At 37.8% G+C, this 21260-nt stretch overlaps 1 protein-coding gene across 5 annotated transcripts in view; it reads right to left on the bottom strand.

Moving 5' to 3' along the window:
• The window catches only part of SLC25A21 (solute carrier family 25 member 21), a gene marked incomplete at its 5' end in the record, with an annotated part of 517166 nt that overhangs the window by 175959 nt on the left and 319947 nt on the right, over nucleotides 1-21260 (bottom strand). The gene's annotated exons all lie outside the window — the stretch shown is intronic.

Here is a 21260-nt window from a genome sequence, read left to right as displayed (position 1 = left end):
ATTAAGGAACTGATAGTGATGAAAAGGGCTTATATATTTATGTTTTAGAATAAGCAAAACTATCACCACCAGCCTGAGAAAAAATTCAAAACACTCTAACACCAGTTGTCATAAATTATTTTACCAATACCATTCTAAAGTGAGAAGTAACTTACTTCCTTTTATATCAATTCAATGAAACAAATATTTCTGGATTTCCCACCATGTACAAGACATTCAGGCAATAACTTTAAGTGATACAAAGCAAAATAAGGTAGAAATGGCATTTCTAAAGCATTGGCCTATGCTGATATCTGGGACAGACTGCCTAGATCTCTGATGGACCTTGAAAATCAGTTATCCAGAGCTTATTTACTGCTAAAACTAAATAAGAACTGAAATAAACTCAATAGGATCCGTTATCTTGCTAAGTTTTCAGAATCAAGAACTTAGATTTTTATAAAAACATATAATTTTGATTCGTTACTCATTAATTTTCTGATTAATTAATTAATTCACTCATTAGTGCAAATCTTTATTTTTATGAAGCTGTGTGACAATCTCTGGGGATCGAGTCAAGGAATACAGCACCAACAGTCACAGAGATTTCAGTCTTAAGAGTACAGGTAAGTGAACAGGTAATTGGCGATATTTGTGTGTGAAGTGCTGTGATAAGAGCAAGTAGCTGGGGGAGAGGAGCCTTCTAGAGGTGGGAGGAGGAGAAGGTAGCCAGAGAAAGGGAAAGAGTGAGGTGGAGAGAGAAGAGTGTTTTAGATAGAGAAACTAGTGTGAACAAAGGCAGAGTGAAAATAGGAGAGCCATGTTTTGGGCATGGAGTTTACAAAGAGTGAGTGGTGGAAGAGAAGTAGCAAAAAGCACACAGGGGCCAGATCATGACAGCTCTATAATGAGGGCTGAGGACACTGAACTTTATCCCAACTAAGAAAGAAAATTGAATATTTGTGTTTCCAATCACACCAAATTTATATTTGCAGAGAATTAATGATTGCTACCTATGACAGACTCTTTGACAAACTACATAGTATATGATACAAGGATGCCATGAGGTAGATATCATGACCTCCATTTTACAGATTAGAAAACTTTAGATCAGGTAAGTAATTGATCAAAATCACACTGTTAATAAGCAGTAAAGTCAGAATTCAAACCTAGGCTTGTCTTCTCTAAAACTAAAATTCTTTCTCTATACCTTAGCTTGCCAGCTTCAGAAAGCAGAGCATGAAAGTGAAAGGAAGGTCCTGCCTAGAGTGTCTATTAGGGGAAAGCTGTATGATTCCAGAAAGTTACTTAATCAGATCTCAGATTTTACTGCCTTTTATTTCAATCCTTCCAAAATGATGTTCACCAGGGTACTTTGTAACATTCTGGAAAACTGACTGATAGTCCATTGCAGCATATTACTTACTCCATATTCCCTGTACTCTCCAGGCATCTAACAGAGCTGTAATGCAGGGCACAGAAGTCCAACTAAAGTCTCTGACAGGATTTTAGCACCATTCAGCCAAAAAAGGAGAGCAGGGAGTCGGCATCTATGTAGGAAGCAATATTTTGGTCTTGATTATGCTCCATGGGACTCCTTCACTCACTACTAGAAATTCAGACTTAATGTATAATACAGAAAGTGTGCACAGGGGCCACAGCAGGTGACAGAGCCCTGTTTTCTACCTATTCTTCTCTAATACAAATGTTAGTAGTGGAAATGGTGAAAATATTATGACATTCTATAGTCCTCTTTAAATAAGAAATATAGTCAAGACTTTAAGGTACAGAATATGTTCTTTGCAGGGAATTGCTTGATATCTCTATTTAAAGTAAAATATTCTTATTCTAAACAAGCTTTAGATGCTGGGGTCATTAATAGTTTATTAAATGTGGTCTTTACTATGCACAAAATAAAGGAGGTAAGATAGCCTGAGAGCCATAGGCATCACATGATTTGTTAGGGCCCAATCACACCTAATTTCAGTGGCTGAAGAAAAAGAGGCAAGCAATTAAGGGAGAGTTTGGTTAGCTTCTGTTCAACCAAGGACGGAAACCTGCACAGCTGGAGACAATTCTGAGCAAATTGATCAGAATTCCTTTACCTTAACTAAAGCCTGGCTAACAAGTTGATACCCAAGAGTTTCTATAATCAAGCAGCAAGAATTTAAGAACCCAGAAAGGCAAATACCTTGGACTATTCAATAGTTCTAATCCATGTTATTTTAAGGACCAGAGACACCTGTTAGCTTGGGATAAGTTGGACTTTTTTTTTATGAATAATATATTCTGCTAGGAAACAAAATGCTATATCCCAGTATCAGGAGAATTAAATAGCTGAATGTTGTTGTTTATAAAATACATTTGATAAACTGTATCAACAATGGGGACTAGAAAAATGTTGGGAATTATTCTCAAAGGTATATCTGGGTATCTAAAATGTTGTGTCTCCAATTTTAAAAAAAGACATTTTAATGTATATTCTTCAAATGAATATTAACAGTCTTCTTTGGATTGTCAACCCTTAGAACCTGCTAAAGGGTTCTTTTCTATATGCTGATATTTGCTTGTTCACTTGTCATCATGAAGACCACATCCCAAAAAGTCTTTTCCTGAGACAGACTGGCTACTTCAAGGATGTCTCTCCAATTCCTAAATAATGAGCATGGTACTCTGGAAGAATACCAAGCATATTAAACATTTGAAAGAGCTAATGAAAACACCGTTACATATTTTTAAAATAAGAAAGCAGATCTATCTCCATCCCCACCAAACTTAATGATTATTTTTGCAGTTGTAGACTTTAACTCAAAGCCAAATGTGCTGGAAAAACACACATTGCTGATCCAAATGAGTGTGCTATGTGTCCTTTCCTCTATTGTATGGTGCAGTAAAGACCTAACAAGAAAAAAGCATAACCCAAAAGCAAAACCATCTACATACACAGAAAGCAACAAAGTCCAATTTGTCTTCACCAGTCAGCAAAAGTGAACCTGGTTCATTTGCTTTAGCTTCTAAACACTTTTCCTGCTTTCTACATCTTTTCTTAAATAGCTATACCATTTCTATTCAGAAAAAAAAATCAACAACAATTAGACACACCTGCATAAAATGTCCTGCGCTCTGTTCACACTTTGTGTTATATCTTAAGGTGACAGCATATTAAAATGTCAGCGTAATTCCTGTGCATTATATGGCTAGAACAGCTGAAAGCATAAATGTAGTTCCTAGCATTATTTCACTGAACTTACACTCATTTAGGGGACCAAAAATTCACATATTATAATGAAATGCATGACTTTCACAAATTATAATGTTAGAAAAATTAAAGTATCACTTCACATAAAAGTATAAATTTCTATTGTTTTATTTTATGTGTGATTAGAGTATGGTTATGTATCCTCTAATATCTATCATTATGTGTTAGGAAAATACATGAAATTTGGGAAAAGAAAATTATTTCTCTAATATGTCCAAGAAAAACACATAGTTAACCATATTCAGGCTTAAATACATATATATTTAAAAACCATACAGGAAACACTGTTAAAATTTTACATGGAAACCAAATATACTAAATTTGAATATAATGAATATCATAAACATGAAATGGGATCAAATTGCTTCCATGAACTGAAACAGGAAAATTGTAAATCTGCTAGAACATATACATCCCTGATAATAAATTATGACATTCTTATTGTGAAAACCAGGAGTGTTTGTAAAGTTCTTGGACTATAAGATTGTCTCAGTAACCAAAATAAAATAGAATATTGCTAAGGAATTTGGCACTAAAACCAAAACAATTGTTTATTGGGAAGTAGGATTATTAAATTGTTCATGTGAAGACTGTAATGATACAGTATAAATTACATGTTCTAGATAAATGTTTTGGCAGGACCATACTTCCATTAATGTCTCCCAAGGACAATCCAAAGTTGCAAAATCTGAGAAGCTGCCTTAGTGAATGTTGTATGCAAACAAAGCACTTTACAGTGGATTGTCTGAACACCATTCAGCAGAACATTACACTACTTCAGTTTGTTAACTTCTTAAAAAAAAATTTATATAGCCCTCTCTCATGTATGGTGTTTCTAAGACATCTTCTGTTTTTTATATTTGAGTATTTAATTTTAATTCCTAGAAATAATTTCTGAAGATGCTCAACAGCCTCAGGACTAGCTTGATACCTCACCACACAGGTTCTTCTCCCAGCCCAGGTAATTGGTACCCAGTTCCTGTGTGTGGCTGCTCTCTCAGGCCTGAGAAACACATTCCTCTGCTCATTTGGACATACAAACATGCACTCCCTCTACTAAATAGTTGGTTATACAGAAACACATGCTTCAATGGCTATAGTTGCTTCAACTCACTATTCTTGGTTCTGTTGGACCAGCGACAAATGCCACAGCTTTTTAATGGTTTGACCCCTGGGACTTTCATCAGCCAACACCCTATTTATTCAGAGGTCTTAGGTGTCCTCTGAGACCCTCCAACCAACACTGCTCCATTATACATCTAGTGCTTTTGTTCCACTTGGATTAGAAAGCACAGTTCATATAGTCTGTTATTTTTTCCCCCTTTAAGACAAAAGTAGGTAGGGTGAAAATCTTTTAAATTATAGGAACCAGAAGTATATGTTTAAGTGTTAATTTCAATTCAGGTTTGACAACAAGTAGATTGATGTAAAGCAATAAAGTTGGAACATCATTCTTTCACTCACTCACTCATTCATTCAGCTAGCATTTCTGTAATACCTATTGGATTCCAAGCACAGTACTAGATACTTGAAGTACAAATAAAAATGTGACACAATCTCAAATTTTAATAGAGGAAACCATAAAAATCTAATATGATAAGGTGAAACTCTCAAATAATATATATAACTTACATTACAGACACATACCTGAAGAGTTCTATCCAGTGTCAGAGAAAGAAGTGGCTAACTCCCCCTGAAGAGCAGGGATCTCAGTAGTTACAATTGATTTGGGTTTCCCCCAAGGAAAAGCTAGCTGTGTGAGAGTAGTCATAGCAAACACAAATAGTAATAGTGGTTACTGTCTGAGTTTTTCATTTCTTAAACTCTTAAGTTTCGGTTTCCAAATCTGTAAAATGGAGATTATAATCAAGCCCTCCATAGGCTTGTTGGAAAGATTAAAGTAGACAACACAGCAAAGAACAGTGCATAGCACACAGTAAATGCCTGATAAGATAGTGGCTAATGTTTTTATTATCATTATCACTATTGTTCACATTTACAGGTTGCATTTGAGAAAGAATAAATGTCTGGTATGAATAAAATGAAAATGCATCAGAGCTAATGGATATGGTGGGTTCTGGAAAAAGCACCTAGAGACCCTGCATTTAGGCTTGATATGCCATTCTAAAGAGTCTGAAATTGATTCCATCAACAAAGGAAACCATGGATGGGCATATGGTCCAGATGAGTACCTGTTAGGAGACCTACAATGAATATAAACCTGCAGTGCAAGAGAGTAGTTGGTGTTTGTTATTGTTATTGTTGTTGTTGTTATTCTTTTCTGCAGACATGAGGCATGGGAGGCATTTTGCTGTCCTTGGAAGTACCAAGGGGTAGTGGTGGTAGCAGCTTGCCTGAGATAAAAGCCATAAGGGGATACGTATAGAATTTTTAAAATAAACATTAGTTTGCTTTTTAGTATTATCATGCCTTGATAATTCTGGACAATGTCAGTGATACAACGTACTTTTCCCTGCAGGGCAAGTCACCCCTTTGGTATACCATGGTTTGGTAATTTGTTTTGTTAAGTCAGAGGAGGATTAACAAACACCCAGAAGCTGGGTGCCCTAAAACTCCCTGATTCTTAGGTGTGAGTCAATTTGGAAGCAGAATAGACCTGACGAACAAATAGTCAAATGTAAAGTTTAAATGAGACCAAAGAATGGGAAAAGTTGGGGGCACCTCCCAAGGAGAACAGGTCAAAGGGAAGATACCATCAGGATATCTTGAAAAAAAGAGGCCAAGAGACACTGGATGGTGGGCAATGAATAGAAAAATGCAGACACAGAAAATTCAAGACGGGAGAGAGAAGGCTTAAAATAATACACCTGCCTAATCTGTAGCTCTAACCACTGGTGGATCAAGTACCAATCCAGAAATGTCCAGTCCAGTGGTTTTCATGGCCACCAATATCAGTACTATATTTTTCATTGTCATAATGGGAACAAATGTTACTGGTTTCTAGTAAGTAGAAGCCATGGATGCTAGCAAAACAATCTCTAATGCCCAAGATAAATTCCCCCAAAGAATTATCCAGACAAAATGTCAATAGAGCTGAGGTTGAGAAATCCTGGCTAACCTTACAAAGAAGGAGGTTTCTTTAGGATCCCCCATTAAGTTAGGGGGAGGGAAAAGCTGAATGGACAAGTCGGCATCCAATCTGGTGTCTTTGAACACAAATCCCACTCGTGTGGTAAGGAATATTTACTGATTGGTGACTGACTCTGTTTATTGTTGGTCCGTAGAGGAAGTAAGATCTTTATGACCCTAACCAGGAACTGCCAGCTTTGTTTGCTCTCCTTCTCTTGAGCTTGTCTTTCTGTATATTGTTTCTACCCTGACTTAATTCTTTGATTCCTAAGCAGTCAGGTCAGTCCTTATCTGGATCTCCGTTTTAAACCCTAGCTGCTCAGACCTAGCCTACAAGGGGTGTGGGGGTGGGTGGAGACTCCTAGTTTTGGGGGCCAACCTTGCTGAAATGCTAAAGTCAAGAAACCAAGGAATGCTTGATCTATCTCCCTCCCTAAACTGAGAGGCTAGGAAAAAGAGAGTCACTGGCATCACCCTGGAGAAGAGCTGGTCTAGGCCCGTTTGTGGGTGAGGGATGGCTGGAAGACCCTAGAGCCCCACACCCTGGTACAGTGCTGCTCTAGTAGCGGTGGGGATAACAAGGCTATTCATTAAATGCATTCTGCTAGGATCCTAATGAGGCAGGAATAGGGCTTACTTGTGGGATAGAGGGGCATGAATGAGATAGAACTATGGAAAATGGAAATACATCCCATGCAGAAAATGTGAAGTCAGATGGAAATACCAGGGTAATGATTGCCACGGATATTTGACTTGCTTTCTTTTCATGTAATTTGGGGAAGTTTGTTGCTGTGCTGTCCAAGGAGGCTTGCTTCTGGTGCAAAAGGACATTTAAATCTTGTGAACAACTCTTGGCATTTCTTTATACAATGATTTTTACAGCCTTCACATTTCCACAGTTACCACTTAGATGACTCTATAACACATTCCAGTAGCCCCATGGAATACAATTCTGCTTCAATTTTAAAGGAAATTCTTTATAAAGTCTTAAACATGCTCTAGCTTAGGCTGGCTTCTGGGTCTGCCTGGTTTGGGTCTCAGCACTTCTCATCATCAACTGCAAGGAAGCTCTGCCCTGGGAAGCCTTGCTGGAGGACAGGAGCAACTGGAAGCTCACTTCTTAAAAGACTAAGAGGGAGGGAGCAAGTGTACAGCTCTGGGATGGAAACACCTTTCAGGCATCACTGCAGGGAGTCTCTATTTAAACAGGTGACCTTGTGGAGAGAGGCTCCAGGTCCCATTACTGACTGCCCGGCTGAGAGGCAGATTTGTTTTTATGAGCTCTCAAGGCACACATTGGGGGCAGGCGTAAATACAGAGGAAACTTGCTGAGACCTTGCTCCTTTTCCACAAAATGAAAAGAAAAGAAAAGAATGCAGAGCTTTTTCAGAATTACCACCTGTCAGTAAATGACCAGTGAACAAAATGGTTCTCATTCAATTAAAGTTTTCAGTTTACTTTTTATTTAGGGGGATGCAAAGGAGTATCAGAGATTTTAACCCTCCTGATTCCTTCAGGGAATGGTGGAGAGAGGAAAACAGCTGATTGTATATAAAGCAGTTTAAGGGTCAAATATTGCTCTGCCCAGTGGAGCTGACATCACTTAACTCTCCCCAGGAGAGGGGCACTGGTGTCATTTGCTGGGCTGGCCAGCCACAGGCCTGAGGATGGGTCTGCTGCAGCCCCGTTTTGTTTCTCCTCAAGCATCTACAGGGTCAGCAACTGCAAGTGAACATTACAATTAAGACTCTAAAACTTTGTTTTTATTGGCTTTGCGGGGGAGGAGGTTATATTTTTTTCTCACAATTTATGAAAACACAATGTAGCCAGAAAGTTAAAATGTGAATGTGAGTTTCAAACTTTGCATAGTCATTAGGCTAATCATTAGTCATTTGTGGTTGACAAGGAGAGTTATAATTTGACACCTGGCAGAAATCAAGCAGATTTCAGAGAACTTAGAGCTGGAAATGAGATGGAAAAAAAACTCTTCACTTCCCTAGGAGGTCTGATGAAGTAACTTTTGCAAATCCTCTATTTTCTTCCTAGAAGTGCATCTCTTGTGATCAGGGCTGTGGTGTCCCCTCATCTCTAATTGCTGGCCCACCCTGTCCCCACACTCCAGTGCCTTGTCACTACTGGCCAGAGAATCTGGCTCAGAAGGTTTCCATAGCAAACTTCTGGGAATTAGGAGAAGGAGATAACCCCTCAATCTGATGCTTAAGCAATGGAGACCACCAGCAAACTTTCAATGTCAATTCTGAAAATTATTTTTGAAACATCATGAGTCATGAGAGAAAGGAGTTTGAGAATGATCAAGTCTTTAATTCCTAACTACTCTGCAAGATTCCAGATTTTCTTCTTCTCCCGATCTTTGACCATTTTCTTTTGTGTGATGAGATAAAAATATTGAACCCTGAGTTTGCATTTTCTGACCCCTGGCCTCTCACAGGTGTTCTGGCTCATTTCCTGAGAGTTATGTTTGATTTGGGAACGCTTCTCTCTCTTCTCCCATTCCCCTGCTGCAGTTTGAAACCTGGAACACCCGCATACAAAACTCTATCTCCCTGTGCTACCCAAAAAACAATCTTAAATGTTCTCTCAGAATTTGGCAAGTATCTGGACAAGGACAGTTTCCTCACACTCTGGGAAATCAAAATATAAAACAACAGCTCTTTTCCAATTCTTCAACCTGAGAATAAATTTGAGCTTGCTTTCTCTCCCTCCCTCCTTTTTCTTTTTTTCTTCCCCTCATTCTTTCTTTCCCCCTTTTCTCCCTCTTTCTTTCTTCCTTTTGTTCCCTCTTTCTTTTCTTTTTCTATTTAATCTCAGTTTCCCTGTTTCTGTACTAAAGGGAAATAAAATAATCTACTTAAGCTTTCTTATGTATTAAGAAAATAGAAAAGCTAATTTCAGATTCTTTAGGATCAAACATCAGAAAACATCCCAAAATTATTCTCTGTGGAGATAGTGTTAACATTCTCTTAATACATCTCTCCTTCTTTCTCTCTTTCTCAGATTCCCAAAGAGACAAGAAAGTGTAACTTTTGGAAGTCCTCCATTATCTTTGTTTCAAAACGAGTCCTGCTTGACACACCTACTCTACTAATCCACTTTTTTTTAAGAACAAACTTTAGATATCCAACACATTCTGATATAAAGAGATTCTCCATATTTTAACTCAGCAAGAGGCCACACTGAACTAAGCCCATCAGTATGGAAAGTAACAGAGGGCCTACTCTACCTGGCATTATTTATTAAAAAATTAACAAATAACTAACCTCATGAATTGTACAAGTAAAAAATAACACATCATGCACTCTAAAAACACTTCCTTCAGTAGCATCCAGGCTGGCTTTATGACACCCACTATCACAGTATCATACCCACTAAGCCAAGTATCTCCCGGGAGAGTGGGTGGTCTCTTCCTAGTCTAAGGATGGGAAGTCATTCATACACTGGACTAGAGGAAACAGGATTGACCCTCAGCAGAGGAGAATGGACAGGACTGAGAGAAGCTCAACTATCATAGGTCCAAGGGTGTCTAAATCTGAAGAAAACACAACTTAAATTATATAAAATACCTAGATTACATATCCAAAGAAATATCTAAAAACTATAATTTGGCCAGGTATGAAGCCTGGCTCATGGTTAGAGCAAAAATATGCTTTTTTTGTGTTTTATTTTTCCAAATATATAATTTTAAAATATATATTATGTGTATATTACTATAGTTATTAATTGTTCATTCACCAATACATTTTTTTGCATTGATCCTTTTAAAAATTTATTTATTTATTTATTTATTTATTTAATTGGTTGTTCACAACATTACAAAGCTCTTGACATATCATATTTCATACATTAGATTGAAGTGGGTTATGAACCCCCAATTTTACCCCAAATGCAGATTGCAGAATCACGTCGGTTACACATCCACAATTTTACATAATGCCCTATTAGTAATTGTTGTATTCTGCTACATTTCCTATCCCCTACTATCCCCCCTCCCCTCCCCTCCCATCTTCTCTCTCTACCCCATCTACTGTAATTCATTTCTCTCCTTGTTTATTTTCCCATTCCCCTCACAACCTCTTATATGTAATTTTGTATAGCAATGAGGGTCTCCCTTCATTTCCATGCAATTTCCCTTTTCTCTCCCTTTCCCTCCCATCTCATGTCTCTGTTTAATGTTAATCTTTTCTTCCTGCTCTTCCTCCCTGCTCTGTTCATAGTTGCTCTCATTATATATCAAAGAAGACATTTGGTATTTGTTTTTTAGGGATTGGCTAGCTTCACTAAGCATAATCTGCTCTAGTGCCATCCATTTCCCTGCAAATTCTATGATTTTGTCATTTTTTATTGCTGCATAGTACTCCATTGTGTATAGATGCCACATTTTTTTTTATCCATTCATCTATTGAAGGGCATCTGGGTTGGTTCCACAGTCTAGCTATTGTGAATTGTGCTGCTATGAACATCAATGTGGCAGTATCCCTGTAGCATGTTCTTTTAAGGTCTTCAGGGAATAGTCCAAGAAGGGCAATAGCAGGGTCAAATGGTGGTTCCATTCCCAGCTTTCCCAGGAATCTCCAAACTGCTTTCCAAATTGGCCGCACCAATTTGCAGTCCCACCAGCAATGTACAAGTGTACCCTTTTCTCCACAACCTCTCCAGCACTTGTTGTTGTTTGACTTCATAGTGGCTGCCAATCTTACTGGAGTGAGATGGTATCTTAGGGTGGTTTTGATTTGCATTTCTCTGACTGCTAGAGATGGTGAGCATTTTTTCATGTACTTGTTGATTGATTGTATATCCTCCTCTGAGAAGTGTCTGTTCAGGTCCTTGGCCCATTTGTTGATTGGGTTATTTGTTATCTTATTGTCTAATTTTTTGAGTTCTTTGTATACTCTGGATATTAGGGCTCTATCTGAAGTGTGAGGAGTAAAAATTTGTTCCCAGGATGTAGGCTCCCTATTTACCTCTCTTATTGTTTCTCTTGCTGAGAAAAAACTTTTTAGTTTAAGTAAGTCCCATTTGTTGATTCTTGTTATTAACTCTTGTGTTATGGGTGTCCTATTAAGGAATTTGGAGCCCGACCCCACAATATGTACATTGGAGCCAACTTTTTCTTCTATCAGACACAGAGTCTCTGATTTGATATCAAGCTCCTTGATCCATTTTGAGTTAACTTTTGTGCATGGCGAGAGAAAGGGATTCAGTTTCATTTTGTTGCATATGGATTTCCAGTTTTCCCAACACCATTTGTTGAAGATGCTACCTTCCTCCATTGCATGCTTTTACCCCCTTTATCAAATATAAGATAGTTGTAACTTTGTGGATTAGTCTCTGTGTCCTCTATTCTGTACCATTGGTCCACCCGCCTGTTTTGGTACCAGTACCATGCTGTTTTTGTCACTATTGCTCTGTAATATAGTTTGAAATCTGGTATCGCTATACTGCCTGATTCACACTTCCTGCTTAGAATTGCTTTTGCTATTCTGGGTCTTTTATTTTTCCATATGAATTTCATGATTGCTTTATCTATTTCTACAAGAAATGCTGTTGGGATTTTGATTGGCATTGCATTAAACCTATGGAGAACTTTTGGTAATATCGCCATTCTGATGATGTTAGTTCTGCCTATCCATGAACAGGGTATATTTTTCCATCTTCTAAGATCTTCTTCTACTTCTCTCTTTAGGGTTCTGTAGTTTTCATTGTATAAATCTTTCACCTCTTTTGTTAGGTTGATTCCCAAGTATTTTATTTTTTTTGAGGATATTGTGAATGGAGTGTTTTTCCTCATTTCCGTTTCAGAAGTTTTGTGTTGATTTTATATCCTGCCACTTTGCTGAATTCATTTATTAGTTCTAGTAGTTTCTTTGTAGACCCTTTTGGGTCTTCTAGGTATAGAATCATGTCATCTGCAAATAGTGATAATTTAAGTTCTTCTTTTCCAATTTTTATGCCTTTAATTTCTTTCGTCTGTCTAATTGCTCTGGCCAGTGTTTCGAGAACTATATTGAATAGAAGTGGTGATAGAGGGCATCCCTGTCTTGTTCCGGATTTTAGAGGGAATGCCTTTAACTTTTGTCCATTCAGAATGATGCTAGCCTGAGGCTTAGCATAGATAGCCTTTACAATGTCAAGGTAAGTTCCTGTTATCCCTAGTTTTTCTAATGTTTTGAACATAAAGGGATGCTGTACTTTGTCGAATGCTTTCTCTGCGTCTATCGAGATGATCATACGGTTCTTATCTTTAAGTCTATTGATGTGGTGAATAACATTTATTGATTTCCGTATATTGAACCATCCTTGCATCCCAGGGATGAATCCTACTTGATCATGGTGCACAATTTTTTTGATGTGTTTTTGTATTCAATTCGCCAGAATTTTATTGAGGATTTTTGCATCTAGGTTCATTAGAGATATTAGTCGGTAGTTTTCTTTCTTTGAGGTGTCTTTGTCTGGTTTCGGAATCAGGGTGATGTTGGCCTCATAGAATGAATTTGGAAGACCTCCCTCTTTTTCTATTTTCTGAAATAACTTGAAAAGTATTGGTATTAATTCTTCTTTAAAGGTTTTGTAAAACTCCGTTGTATACCCATCTGGTCCTGGGCTTTTCTTGGTTGATAGTCTTTTGATGGCTTCTTCAATTTCATCCATTGATATTGGTCTGTTCAAATTGTGTGCATCCTCCTGACTCAGTCTGGGCAAATCATATGACTTAAGAAATTTATCGATGTCTTCACTATCTTCTATTTTATTGGAATATAGGTTTTCAAAATAATTTCTAATTGTCTTCTGTATTTCTGTAGCATCTGTTGTGATATTGCCTTTTTCATCCCGTATGTTAGTAATTTGAGTTCTCTCTCTTCTTCTCTTCGTTAGCATGGCTAAAGGTCTGTCGATCTTATTTATTTTTTCGAAGAACCAACTTTTAGTTTTGTTAATTTTTTCAATAGTTTCTTTTTATTCAATTTCATTGATTTCCGCTCTGATTTTAATTATTTCTTGCCTTCTGCTACATTTGCTGTTGTTTTGCTCTTCCTTTTCTAGGGCTTTGAGATGAAGTGTGAGCTCATTTATTTGTTGGTGTTTTCTTTTTTTGAGGAATGACCACCAGGTGATGAATTTTCCTCTTAAAACTGCTTTCATTCTGTCCCATAGATTCCGATATGTTGTGTCTGTATTTTCATTTATTTCTAAGAATTTTTTGATTTCCTCCTTTATGTCTTCTGTAACCCATTGATCATTCAGTAACATATTGTTCATTTTCCATGTGATGTAGGATTTTTCCTTCCTTCTTTTATCATTGATTTCCAGTTTCATTCCATTATGATCAGATAAAATGCATGGTATTATCTCCATCCTTTATATTTACTGAGGGTTGCCCTATGGCATAATATATGGTCTATTTTTGAGAAGGATCCATGTGCTGCTGAGAAAAAAGTATATCCATTTGATGATGGTTGATATATTCTATATATGTCAGTTAAGTCTAGGTTATTGATTGTGATATTGAGTTCTATAGTTTCTTTATTCAACTTTTGTTTGGAGGATCTGTCCAATGGTGAGAGAGGTGTGTTGAAGTCACCCATAATTATTGTGTTGTGGTCTATTTGATTCTTGAATTTGAGGAGAATTTGTTTTATGAATGTCGCAGCACCATTATTTGGTGCGTAAATATTGATAATTGTTATGTCTTGTTGGTGAATGGTTCCTTTTAACAGTATATAATGTCCTTCTTTATCCCTTTTGATTAACTTAGTCTTGAAGTCGATTTTATTCGATATGAGGATGGCCACCCCTGCTTGCTTACGAGGACTGTGTGCGTGGTATATTTCTTCCCATCCTTTCACCTTCAGCCTGTGTATGTCTTTTCCAATCAGATGTGTCTCCTGGAGGCAGCATATTGTTGGATTTGTTTTTTTAATCCATGATACCAGCCTATGTCGCTTTATTGGAGAGTTTAAGCCATTAACATTCAGAGTTACTATTGATATATGGTTTGTACTTCCATCCATGTTTGATTATTTATCCTTTTTTTAAAAAAAATTAGTTTGTTTCTCCATGATTATCTTTCCCCTTGCCCTCTGTCTTTACTGAGGCACTTCCCACTGATGGTTTTGGTTATTGTTTTTCATTTCTTCCTCGTGTAGTGTTTTGCTCAAAATGCTTTGCAATGCTGGTTTTCTGGCTGCAAATTCTTTTAACTTTTGTTTATCATGAAAGATCTTTATTTCATTGTCATACCTGAAGCTTAATTTTGCTGGATACAGAATTCTTGGTTGGCATCCATTGTCTTTCAGTGTTTGAAATACATTGTTCCATGACCTTCTTGCTTTCAGTGTCTCTGATAAAAAATCCATTGTTAACCTTATTGGTTTACCTCTGAATGTAATCTGTCTCCTTTCTCTTGTAGCTTTTAATATTTTCTCTTTGTTCTGTATATTGGATATCTTCATAACAATGTGTCTTGGCGTTGGTCTACTGTGATTTTGTGTGCTCGGTGTCCTGTATGCATCTTCAATTTGTATATCTGTTTCCTTTTTTATTTCTGGAATGTTTTCTGTAATTATTTCATTCAGCAGGTTACTCATTCCCTTGGTTTGAATCTCTGTACCTTCTTCTATCCCGATGACTCGTAAGTTTGTTTTTTTTTTTATGTTATCCCATAACTCTTGGATGTTTTTCTCGTGATTTTTTACCAGCCTTTCTGAGTTGGCTAGACTCTTTTCAAGATGATATATTTTGTCTTCATTATCTGGCGTTCTGGCTTCTACTTGCTCCACTCTGTTAGTGATACTCTCAATTGAGTTTTTAATTTGGTTTATCATTTCCTTCATTTCTAGAATTATTGTTTGATTATTTTTTATAATCTCTATCTCCTGATAAAGATGCTTAACTTCTTCTTTTATCTGTTTATGTAATTCATTCTCAATGTGTTCTTTCGCTGCTTGAATTTGCTGTCTTGTATCCTCTTTAAGGTTCCATTCCATCTGTCTAAGGTGTTCCTTGAGTTCTTTATATGACCATTTTTCTGATGACTCTAGGTCCTCCTGAATATTTAGGCTGTCCTGCATTGTTTGTACTCCTTTTCTTCCTTGCTTTTTGAAGCTGCTCATGTTACTTCTTGTTCTGTTTGACGGATGAGTTACTGTTTACTCCTATAGATTTATTTGATGCTTGGGAGGAAAGGTATTAGAAGGGAAGGGAAGAAGTCACTAAAGAGAATGAGAGTAAGCAGGTAGAATTCAAGGAAGGAGGGATAAGATAATTGTAAAGAAATGAAAAGACAAAAGAAGAAAAAAAATAGGAAATAAAAAAAGAAAAAAAAATTTTTTAAAAAATAATAAAAAAATTTAAATTAAAATTAGAAGAAAAAAAATTAAAAAAAATTGTAAAACAAATTTAAAAAAACAACAAGAAAGAAAAATGAAAATGAAAGAAAAACCCAAATCAAAAAAAAAAGAGAAAAGAAAAAAAGAAAAAGAAAAAGAAAAAAAAACTAATAAATGCAGTCTTAGAGTTTGATTAACTTCTCTTCCAGTAGGTAGCACTGTGCCCACCAGGCCAAGTTTCTCCTGTCAATACGCGGGAACCAATCACTGTGCAGCAGCTCCTCCCAGACTGGGCGAGTCTCCAATCCTGAGTGCCTAGGGCCTCCTCTTGTGTCCAGTCACTTCCCACTTTTCCTCTAGCCAGGCCCCTCTCACGGGTGCTGCTCACCACAATACTGGCTACACGCCAGGTCTGCTGCTCCCGGGAGCCCTGTTTTCATGAACGACTGGGCACACTCTTCCAGTTTGCCATTCCCTCAGACCCTAAGTTTGTAGAACTCGGGGCTGAGAATCCTCAGCGAATTTTACTTGCCCTCCGGTAGTCATGCTCCCGGTAGCTGGTGCAAGAGACCTCAGCTGTCAGCACTGGTGGGAGCGGTAGTTCTGCGCCGCTGGTCCCGCGCCACCTCTGATTCCCTCGTGCTGGCTATCGTGCTCACGGGAGAGCTGGGAGGGGCCCTTACGGGAGAGCTGGGAGGGGCCCTTAAGGTTTCCCCGATGTGTGGAGAGGGAAGGCTAGGGAATTACACACCTGTAGCCGCAGGTTTCAATGAAGTTATCTCCTCCGCCGCAGTCTGATGATGTCATTTGTCTGCCATGGTGGTGTCTCTTACAAATGGCGACAGTTCGTTTCCCTTTGCTGGGCAACCAATGCAACGGGTGGGTCCTTACTGTCTCTCCCAAGCCCCGTTTCAAACCTGTGGCCACTACCTATGAAGGCTCGGTAGGCATTTACCTCCGTAGGAACAGAAGGGCTGACCAGTTGTTTCAGCCGGATGGATTAGTGCTGAGTCACAGTTGTTTGTCTGCGGGAAGCAGGTGAATGGGAGCTTGAATTCAGCCGATCCAGGCTCAGTGTGTGTTCTGAGAGGCCCAGACTGTTCACCCCAGATCCACGTCAGCTCAGCATTGCCTAGTGATCCTGAGCAAACAGATTTAGGTTGTTTACGACTCCCTATGCCTGCACAGCTGAAGAGGTCAGGGACTTGATCTCTCTGCGCCCGCCGCCATGTTGGAATCCCACCAATACATTTTTTAATATTTATTTTTTTTGTTTTATGTGGACACAATATCTTTATTTTATTTTTATGTGGTGCTGAGGATCAAACCCAGTGCCTCACACATGCTGGGCAAGTTCTCCTACCTCTGAGCCACAACCCCAGCCCACCAAATACATATTTGAGCACCTATTTTGTGCCCAACACTTACATTACTAAGAAAGAAGGAAGCCCCCTTGCTTTTAGAAAGCCTGCATCCCCTCAGAGGTGGATCAGTAGTTAACATATACCCAAATATATAAACCTGATGAGATTGGAAGACTAGAACAAAGACAAATTAAGGAAACTAGAAAGAGAGGCAGACAGGAGACCACTGGAGAAGAGGTCGCCAGAGAAGGCTGTCTGAGGAGATGACAGTGAAGCTGGGGTATGAAAGTTGAGAAGGAGCCAGTCATTCCAGGAAGAGAAAGGGTGCTAAAGTGTACTTCCCCAAACAGGAGAGGATCAGTGTATGGAGTGAAGAAATCCCACTCTGAATATCTTCTAAAGTTACTTTAAACAATGAAAACAGGTTTGGAAACAGCACATCCAATTGGAAGAAACCCCCATGTTAATTTTGGGGAATACCCTCAATTTCCAGGTGGTGTCAAGACCCAGAGAAGTTCCCTTGACTCACAGAGCTGAAGGCCACAGCATTGACCTAGAATGTTGATCTCCTGTGTTCATTATATACCTTCCCAGGTGACCTGTGGCCTCTCCTGAGTTGATGCAAATTAATCACACTCTTCCCTGAACACTGACTGACAGCCTATCCACAAAGGGTTTGTTTACTAACTTGTCCTTCTTGAGTAAAAATGGGCTAAAACAACTTTAGGATATTATCTAAAAGAAAGAAAATTCTATGAATTGTTTTTTTACTTTCCATAATATAATAGGACACAAATACAGAAATCACGTAAATTCTAAGGCTGTTTTTTTGAGTATTTAGCAGTAATAAGTCAGATCTGGTAATGAGAAGTTGACTATAGTAGGCTATATTTTTCATAAAAAAGTGAAATGCATATCCCAGATAGATTTTGATTACCAAAAATTAATGACATTCAGTTTTGTTCACATGGTTTTTGCTCTAATCAGGAAGCATGCAACCTATTCGGTACTCACAAATTTGCACCGGAGAAAATATTCAGTAACCCCCAAATGGGAAAATTTTATCCTGTACAAACTTGGCCCAGAATATATAAACTGCATTTAGTTCGATTTATCATCTTGCAAACTTCTTCATTATTTCAAAATGAAATCTCAGCTGTGCCCTGATAGCAAAGCAGAAGCAATATAGGCTATTTTAGCCATCTCAACAAGAATATTCTGAGGATTAATCCATTTTCCAGGAATGCCAAACATTATTATGAATTTTGGGTGAAGGTACACAGTTATATTATCAGCCTTAAATTTGTTTGTTGAAAGAAATTTATGATTTTCATTCTGGCTTCACAAAAGGGGGTAAACTCTAGACTATCCACGATAACCATAGTTTTCAGCTGTTCTATAATCCCAACAATTTTAGACTTTATTAGTCTTAATTTCCACTATATGTTCAGAAACAGATTTCCAATGGGTGTGGCCTGAGGTTTAGCAGACAGGTTTAGCAGACAGCTAGAGTTTTCTCATCTACAGCAGCTTCTTTTCTCAACACTGCCAGCTTCTCTCATGCCACAGGAAAATCCAGATAAGTAACTGAGTGTTCTTTCCATGGCACATGAAAATATTTTCATGGAAATATTTCAGGTCTTTTGGGATAGGAACCTGCTCTTTATGGAGGCTACTGAGGCATAAGCACTCCTGGTAATTTTGTTTTACTGGTGGGAGATTGTTTAGAGTTTAACTAGAAGTCATTTAAAATAAAATAACAATAACAGAAAACAGAAAAGTAAGCAATCTTTGTGATCATTTGTTTTACTTTTTTGAGCGGCTGATTGAACCAAAGGTCTTGTACATGCTAAGCATACACTCTACCACTGAGCTACATCCCCTAATCTTTGTTTTCCTTCTTAAATTTAGAGCTAGAACTTATCTCAGCTAGCCCTTGAAATGACAATGAATTAGACATGGCACTAGTTCCAAATTCTCCTTCCAAACACCTGCCCTTAAAATAGACTACCTAAAGGGCTGAGGGGTGTAGCCTAGAGGTAGAGTGCCTGCCTGTTATGTACAAGTCCCTGGGTTTGATCCCCAGCATGGGGGGAAAGAAAAATTATCTGAGAAAAGTTTGTGATTGCATAACAAACACTGAGAAACACAGATCAATTGTTTTTAATTCAAAATAATACCAAAACAGTTTGTTCATTTATATTAAATTATAATAACCCCAAATTAGAATTGAAACTATGACTTAAAAATATCAAAATATCTCACATATGGAAACCTGTGATGTACATTGGCTAAATAAGTAAATGTTATGATTTGGAGGTTATGTTTCCCCCAAAAGCTCATGTGTAAGACAATGCAAGAAGGTTTACAGGAGGGGCTGAGGATGTGGCTCAAGTGGTAGTGCGCTCGCCTGGCATGCGTGCGGCCCAGGTTCGATCCTCAGCACCACGTACAAACAAAGATGTTGTGTCCGCCAATAACTAAAAAGAAATAAATATTTTTAAAAAATTCTCTCTTCTCTCTCTCTCCCTCTCCCTCTCTCTCTCTCTCTCTCTCCTCTCTCTTTAAAAAAAATTCTCTCTCTCTTTAAAAAAAAAAAGAAGGTTTACAGGAGAAATGATTGTGTTATGAGAGTCTTGACCCAACCAGTGAATTAATCTCCTGATTGGATTAATTGAAGGTTAGTAGGGTGTGGCTGAAGGAGGTGGGTACCTGGGAGCATGGCTTTAGGATACATAGTTGGTCTAAGGGGAGTAGAAGTCTCTCTCTTTGCATTCTGATCATTGTATGAGCAGTTTCCCTCCCCGACACAATGATGTTCTGCCTCACCTTGAGCCCCATGAAATAGAGCTGGCTTACTATGAACTGAGATCTCTGAAACTGTGAGCCCCCAAATAAACTTTTCCTCCTCTAAAATTGTTCTTCTCAGGTCTTTTAGTTACAGCAGTGGAAAAGCTAACTAAAACAGTAGTCAACAAAATTGCTGAAAATTTAAAAGCAGCTGGGGCAAAACCTTGGATGAATGCTGGGGGGAGGAGCAAAGGAAATGGTCTTCATGTTGATGTTGATTTAGAAGTAAGTCACTTTCCCATGGCAAAGATAAGAGAGGCATTTAAGAATTATTTACCTTTCAGCTTAAAAAAAAAAAAAGATGTCTATTGAAAAAAACCCTATTGACAGGCATGAAGACATCACCACTTTTCCTTCCCACCTGCTGGCTGGGATCATCACAGAAGGAGAAGCCTTTATGATCCAGTGGTAAAAAGAGGCAAGAAATATTAAAACAATATACACCTTTGATTGTTAAGTAAGGGAGAATTTTCTAAGGATGTTTAATTAGTTGAGGCATAATAGTTACTGTGCTATCAACAGACACTTAATCTTTATTTCTAAAAATTTAAACACACAAATCAAGGAGTAATTAAATACTTTACAAAGGTTCCACATTAAAAGTCATAAAAATAGCATACCCCCAGTGAAGTGATTTTAAAAAGAATTCTATTTACAAAAGTAAATTCAGGAGCATTTCAAGAGTATAAACTGAGTTACAGTTGATGTAACGTAACTTTGTAATTTTATGTGTAGAGAACTAACTTGATTTTTCTCCTTATTGATAAAACTCAAAAATAATTTGAGTCCATGTCAGCAAGATTCTTTTGGATAAGATCTTTTTTTCTCTCCAATACCTCAAATTCTTTGGTGTGTACTTCTCTTTTGTCATTACTGGCCTGGTGAAGAAATGAATATACTTCTCAGTAGCAACAAAAGCTGACAAGCAGGGAGTACTTCCTATGGATAAGGCTGTTATTGTACCCAACCCAGCCCAGGGCTTGGGTTTGTGTTTAGTGGGAAGACCACCAAAATGTAAAGGAGACAGAAGGTCAAGACTTTCTTCTGTTAATGCTTCTGAGTTTTCCAAAGTTGGGATACAACTCACTATTCCAAAGAGAGGAAGAACATTGTCAAAAATAGAAATTCATTGGATTAACCACAGGGGAATGAAGGGCTGGGAACAGGAGAGGAAAAGGAAAGATAGTGAAATGAATCTGACATTACTTTCTTATGTACATATATGAATACACCACAGTGAATCTTACCACCATATACATCCACAACTCTGGGGTTCTAATTAGAATAAGGTATATCCTATGCTTGTATAGTTACATAAAGGAATCTACTGTCATGTATAATTAAAAAGAACCAATAAATATGTATATGAAGATA

This window comes from Spermophilus citellus (genome assembly GCF_964194105.1).
Source record: "Spermophilus citellus genome assembly, chromosome: 4".
NCBI classification, from domain to species: domain Eukaryota; kingdom Metazoa; phylum Chordata; class Mammalia; order Rodentia; family Sciuridae; genus Spermophilus; species Spermophilus citellus.
The sequence above is the reverse complement of the archived record's forward strand: the minus strand, read 5'-3'. Positions and strand labels throughout refer to the sequence as shown.